This window comes from Phalacrocorax aristotelis, chromosome 1 (genome assembly GCF_949628215.1).
Source record: "Phalacrocorax aristotelis chromosome 1, bGulAri2.1, whole genome shotgun sequence".
In the NCBI taxonomy this organism is placed as follows: Eukaryota; Metazoa; Chordata; class Aves; order Suliformes; family Phalacrocoracidae; genus Phalacrocorax; species Phalacrocorax aristotelis.
The window spans coordinates 123,678,064-123,684,063 of NC_134276.1; the positions used below are offsets into that span (position 1 = coordinate 123,678,064).

The 6,000-nt window shown below is 39.1% G+C and overlaps 1 long non-coding RNA gene across 1 annotated transcript in view; it reads right to left on the reverse strand.

Moving 5' to 3' along the window:
* Positions 1-4,042, reverse strand: part of LOC142052155 (uncharacterized) — a 188,914-nt gene extending 184,872 nt beyond the window's left edge. Inside the window, exon 1 of the long non-coding RNA XR_012658742.1 lies at positions 3,974-4,042. This is a non-coding gene — a long non-coding RNA (uncharacterized LOC142052155). The remainder of the gene's footprint in view (positions 1-3,973) is intronic.
* Positions 4,043-6,000: the final 1,958 nt, after the last annotated feature.

Genomic DNA, 6,000 nt, shown 5'->3' on the forward strand with positions numbered 1-6,000 from the left:
TACCGATGTTAGGAAGTCACTTTCCAACCTCAGTAGCAGAATAGTGAATCTACATTATAAACCTCATTGATGTCTGGAAAAAACCTACCTATTAGTGGATTTCCTTCCTACCTCTCCTTTCCCCTTTCTCTCACACATTTATCTTATTTGTACACCTGAAGAGAAACTAATTCTGACCTTGCTTACGTCTATGAAACTTGATCAGCAGCACACATATCAAAATCTGATTCAAAAGAACTTGGTTTGCAATTATGTAATTAGCCTTATTAATGACTTACTTAGATGTGTTAACAACTTGATTTTATTCTTGTCTTCTCAGCTAGAAAGAAGTATAAAAAAAACATTTGACAGATCATGCCCTACACTGCAAATAAATGGACTGATGCAAAAAGTAATCATCCTTGACCTCTCTAATGAAGGGATGATAACTCACCAGATTCTTAAGAACTTCATCCAGAGGGGACAACCTCTTCAAGAATAAATGCTATTTATATCTATGTTAGCTCAATCCTCTTGAACAAATATGATCACATTGCTAAGCCTTTTAAGTGACTATCTGTATGCAATGCTGACCGAAAGCCATCAGCCCACAACTCATTTCTCCAGATCTTGCAAATTGGACTTGAAAAAGCTTCAGAAAGGTTAAAGAGTGCAATATTATTACTCTACAGTAGTGATGAGGTCAGGTCTTTGGCTGCACTGAAAAAGTGTAAAGGCAAAGGGAAGGAGCTAAGCCGATGTATAAAGCTAACAGTTATTGGTACGGCTCATGGCACAATTCCCAGCAGTCATGTGGCCATTCTGAGCTGGCGTCATCTACAGTAGTCGCTGCATGGTAAATTCCTAGGTGGAAACAGACTTCTTCTACACTAGCATGTAGATTAAACATGTCTTGGATCATTCTATGGCACTAAGGCCGAATGCCAATATCAAACTCGTCCTGCTACATCGGGGTGGCTACATCAAAACAGCCTATCAGCAATAGTCTTACCGCATATTAGTTCCTTAAACAGGCCTGGAAACTGTTTGGGATAATGACAGTTGATTTAAAAGTGTGGATGATTGAATTCTATGGCCCAATAATATTTTTTTGGCATAATTTTATATACTAGTAAAAATAACCATGAAGCCTTCTAGTGCACCTCTATCCCTCATTTGTTGTGCTGAAGAACTCTTTCCTACCCCTTCTCCAGACAGTTGAATTGTAATTCATCCATTCTCAGGTTCATTTGGTGAAAGATAGACAGTTGGCTCATCAGAAGTTGCTGTTACCCGTGTGATTTAAATAGCCAATTCCCACTTCCAACACACACACATATTTTCTGAGGCAAAGGAGTGCCCTGCCCGTAGTGCTGGGCACGGAGACAGATTCTTGTCTCCAGCCCTGGTGCTGATGATTCCACTGCCCGTCACCAGACAGGGTCCCCCTAAATCATGCCACCTTCACTGGCTTCTGATGCTGGTGTATGAAATCAAGCAGTGAAATACAGAACTTTATAATCTAGAGATGCACATGAGCAGTCTGTATCTAGGTGCTGCAATTTAAGAAAAAATTCTTTAAGAAGAACTGGTTTTCTTTCCCCAATATGCTGTTTCTATTGATATCTTCATGCAGCTTTGGGCTGAGTAGGTCAAGATAATCAGAAAAAGGCCAGAAGAACTACTTTTTCAATGCCTTACTTCCAGCATACGAAATTTTTCACCAGTAAAAGACAGGGGGAAAGTATTTGGGGTGTTTACGATGGAACTATTTTTTTCTGTATTGTTATCTTCCTCTTTCCTAAGCTTTAATTGTATCGTAGAAGCATCTCTCCCTCTTACCTGTGAAACCTATCTCACCTCAGCATAAGCACACAAGCAGGTTATGGGAGAGTAGAACTGAAAGAAATGAACACAGTGTTTTCTGCTTCTAGAAAAAGTAAATGAAAATTCATTACTAGCACCAACAGGGACTGAGTTAGACAAGCACCAAGCTTGCAGAGCACGTGAGCCCATAGTGCTGAGTACAGGAGAAACATTAAAACTTACTCCATCATCCCGTATGTCACAGGTCTGCCCTTTTACAACCTGGTAAATAAAAAGAAATCCAACGTAATACCCACTAGCCGTTTTCAGAGAGCAGTTGATAAGTTACAGCAGAAAGAGTATTTTCCTGATATACAGTTTCAGAATGAAGCATCTCTATTCCCCAAAGCCATTTATATTCTCCAGAAATTCTCAGGCAATCTACTATAAGAAGATGGCAGCTCTTTGGGGGCAGAACAGGCTGAACAGGATTTAGGAACTGTTCCTCCCTTGCTGAAAAAGTGGGGAAAGGAGGGATCTTCACCTGCAGGATTTTATCTTGGAAGTAAAGGCAAATCCTTGGTTGACACTAATGCTAAAAAATGTTGGAAATTCTCCAGGAGGAAAACAAGTTTCCCCATTCAACTTCTTATGTGACATTTCACCTGCTGCTTCATATAATTTTTGTTTTCACTTGCTCCAGAGGGATGCATTCTTCTAACTAACAGCTGTCTACACGAGCCTTGCAAAGCTGTCTTTTTCATTTAGTAGCACACCTCTACTACAGTCACTCTTCTCTGAGCCTGTACTGTGATTTCACATGTCCATTTATCTTTTCTGTTGTGGATTTTAAGGCTAATATATATGCACTGAAACTCTAGGACTGAAGTGTTTCAAGGCAGGTCCTGAAAAGTCTCCCCGTGCACTTTGCTTCAGCCAGTTTCACTACAAATTAGCCTTTGAGCAAAACCCATAATTTTCATAGTATTTTACACAGGGGTGACTGAAGCTATGGAGTTAACCAGTTGATTTAGCAACAAAGATTAACTTTCAGTTTATATTTATGAATGCAAACTGTATGATCTGAATGTGGTAGGTTATCAAACACAGTGTGTTTTAAAAAGTTGTTATAATGTCAACTGTTCCTACAGATGATACCTGAAAAACAATAGGTAATAGAAACAGAAGTCATAAAGTTGAGGAGAGTGGGAGGCATAAATCTCGTCAAGTACTTTATGCCATCAAAGAACACGTGCATAAAAACAGTAGACGTGTTGATAAGAACGGGGTTTTTTTTCCCACTTTTGCTTTAAGAAGTTTAATGTGTTTGACAATATATGGTGAAAGACTTTTTCAAAACATGAACACATGTGTTTCTACAGATCTGATGCTGAATGATCTTAAATGGAAAGGTTGTCACATTGCCATGAATTCCAGAGGAATCAACCAACAGTAGAAAAGAGTTCTCTGTCCTGCAACAGTCCACAGCATTGCTTGTTCTGCAAGTTTTCTATGTACAGAATTAGGTATTTCATTAATTTCCACCCTTCCCAGAGACCAAGCTTTAATCTGATGTCAATCTTTGTAGTTTCATCTGTTTCAGTGAAACTACTAAAGTTTGTGTGGCGATGGCACCATAACCAGCGATATATATTAATGTTGCTTTCACTGCATTATATCTATTTCACAAATGGGTCCAACACTTTAGAGAGTAAACACATTATGCAGTGTAACCATAGGAAACACTACCAAACCAGGAATTTATATCATAACTTCTGACTTGTGCTTTCAGGTCTTCCAAAATTGTTCGACAACACAAATTATTTGTAGATTATGGGTATGCTGTGATAAAAGATACTACAGAGTACTCTATACTCCATGTATTATTCTATTAAAGGATATTAATGTTCCTTCTAGTAAATAAAATAAATAATTAAAATTGTTCTCTTCTAACTTTGTCCAGGAGATGAAAATGATAGAAAAATTATGAAACATCATACTCAAAACAGAATTGATGTATTATTTTGTGTTTTCGGTCCTCCAAAAGTAATTCCAATGTATGTAAGATACTGGTAATAACTGATTTTTCTTAATTAAAAAAAATGCCAGGAGAAAATAATTGTTACATAACAAGAATCAACACTACAAAGATCTAATCATGGAAACAGCTCTAGAATTAAGCATTTACCTCTCAGGGGGCCACCGGCTCCACTGGAAGATGCCCATCTCCGTGAACTTCTCCAGACTTCATTGTATGAACTGTTTCAGAATATACTGGGGACAGCAGTGCTTGCTGTTTTCTAGCTCTTCCTACACTGATGCGACATGCACTTACTTTTACCAATACACTGAGACAGAAAAGCATGTAATACTACGTTGTAATTCTACTGAGCAGGATGCTTAGACGGGCAACGGTGTTTACTTAGAATTACTTAAAATTATAAGATGCAAGGTAGCAGGTAGGGAGGAGAAGAGAGCTCAAATCCTCCAGACATTTGTTTTGAAAGCACTGGAAAAGAAGACTGCAGAATTGCGTCAACATGACGCACTCCTTCATGCACGTTTGTTTATTGGGGTGTTTAAAGGCATTGTTGATGCACTCAAACCAGGTGGGGAAAAAAACCCCAAACCAAACAGCTTAACAGTTCACTCCTCAGCTGGAAGTTGTTACAATTGCTGTAAATTTCACTCCCTAACATAAATACCACAGTCTTTATTCTCCTCCGTAAGAAGGGACGTTAGAAGAAAGAATCAGTTTGGGGTTTTGGGGAGGAGATATCCAAATATGGTCTTAAATACTTAGAACTGTCCTGTAAAGCATACTTTCAAGTAGCACAAGAGCAACATGGAGGAAGATGGTCATTTTTTCTCCTTCTTCTCCATTACATATGCACTTCAGCAATGTGGGTAACAAGCTAAATTGTGCTGACCTTTACCAGAGACAGGGTATAACTGCTGAAGGAGAAGTAACATTGCCGCATGCCATGCTGTCCATTTGCTGCCTCACTTTCTAGGCTTCCTGATACCACATAACCACACTAATGAGCACATCAGCTCAACACACTTACTCACAAATCTCTTTTGAATCATTCTATCAGCTCCAATTGCAGGGGTGAATGTAAATGCCAATCCCAGATCTGCAGCTAGTTTAATGTGCAGGATATGATACACAATTTACAAGAGCCTCAACTATGGCTCATCAAAATAAGAGTCATCTTCTCCTAATTATATTCCATGCCGTCATGACATTTTAACCCTGTAAGACTGCATTGTCATGTCACGACAACATGTTCAGCAGACTTCACAAATGTCACATATAATGAGTGGTACATGAATACAGTAAAGTTGAAAGATGTCCATTTAGGAGTCTTGCAATTGCTCACAAATAAAAGGATGAAATTGAAGCCATGCATCACTTGACTACTTCTTAGGAACAGTTCTCCCACTTTTAACGGTCATGCCAGAGATTGCTGGAAGCGGTTATAGAAAGGGACAGATAAAGGTGAATTCAAAGTGCATTCACAACAGCTAAGAAATACCTACCTGCTTCCAGGTGAGAACTTCCTATCATAGCAGCACTAGATATGACTATTTCACATATTAATTTTCCTCCATAGGGCAATACAGAACTCAACAATCCTGCAATTTCTGCTTAATTTTCTCACTGACAGTCTAGGTCTCCAAGTCAGTACTGTCTCCTCTTCCTTTCCTGCATGATTTGCTGAGACCATTTTAAACACCTCCAAGCAGGTTATCTTTTTACCCAAATTGTGCTAATCTAATACTTAAATAAGGACAACACTTAATAGCAAGTACGCCTCAATCCTCTTGCTGACTTCCGATCATTGCTGTTCCCTCATCCCTGACACTTGTTCTCTTCTTTCCTTCAGAGCTTTGACTCCAGTTGTGACCACTCAACCTGCTGTGGAACTGTGCTCTGAGGAAAGATAGCAATTAGCACTAAAAGGCAGGAGCCTCTTAAAACCAGTCATTCAGAAAGCTACGCTGACTACCGTTTTACCAAGTTTTAGATACAAACCAAAGCCAATAGGACTTGTGTACCCTGGTTAACATGTGAAACCTGTTTTCTCTTTCCAGCTGAACTCGCGTGGAGTTATTCACAGGCGGAGAACAAACAGTATAGAGAACACATGGCTTATCATTGGCAACTAAATTCCCATTCAAGTTCACAGCAAGTGACACAGACAACTGCTG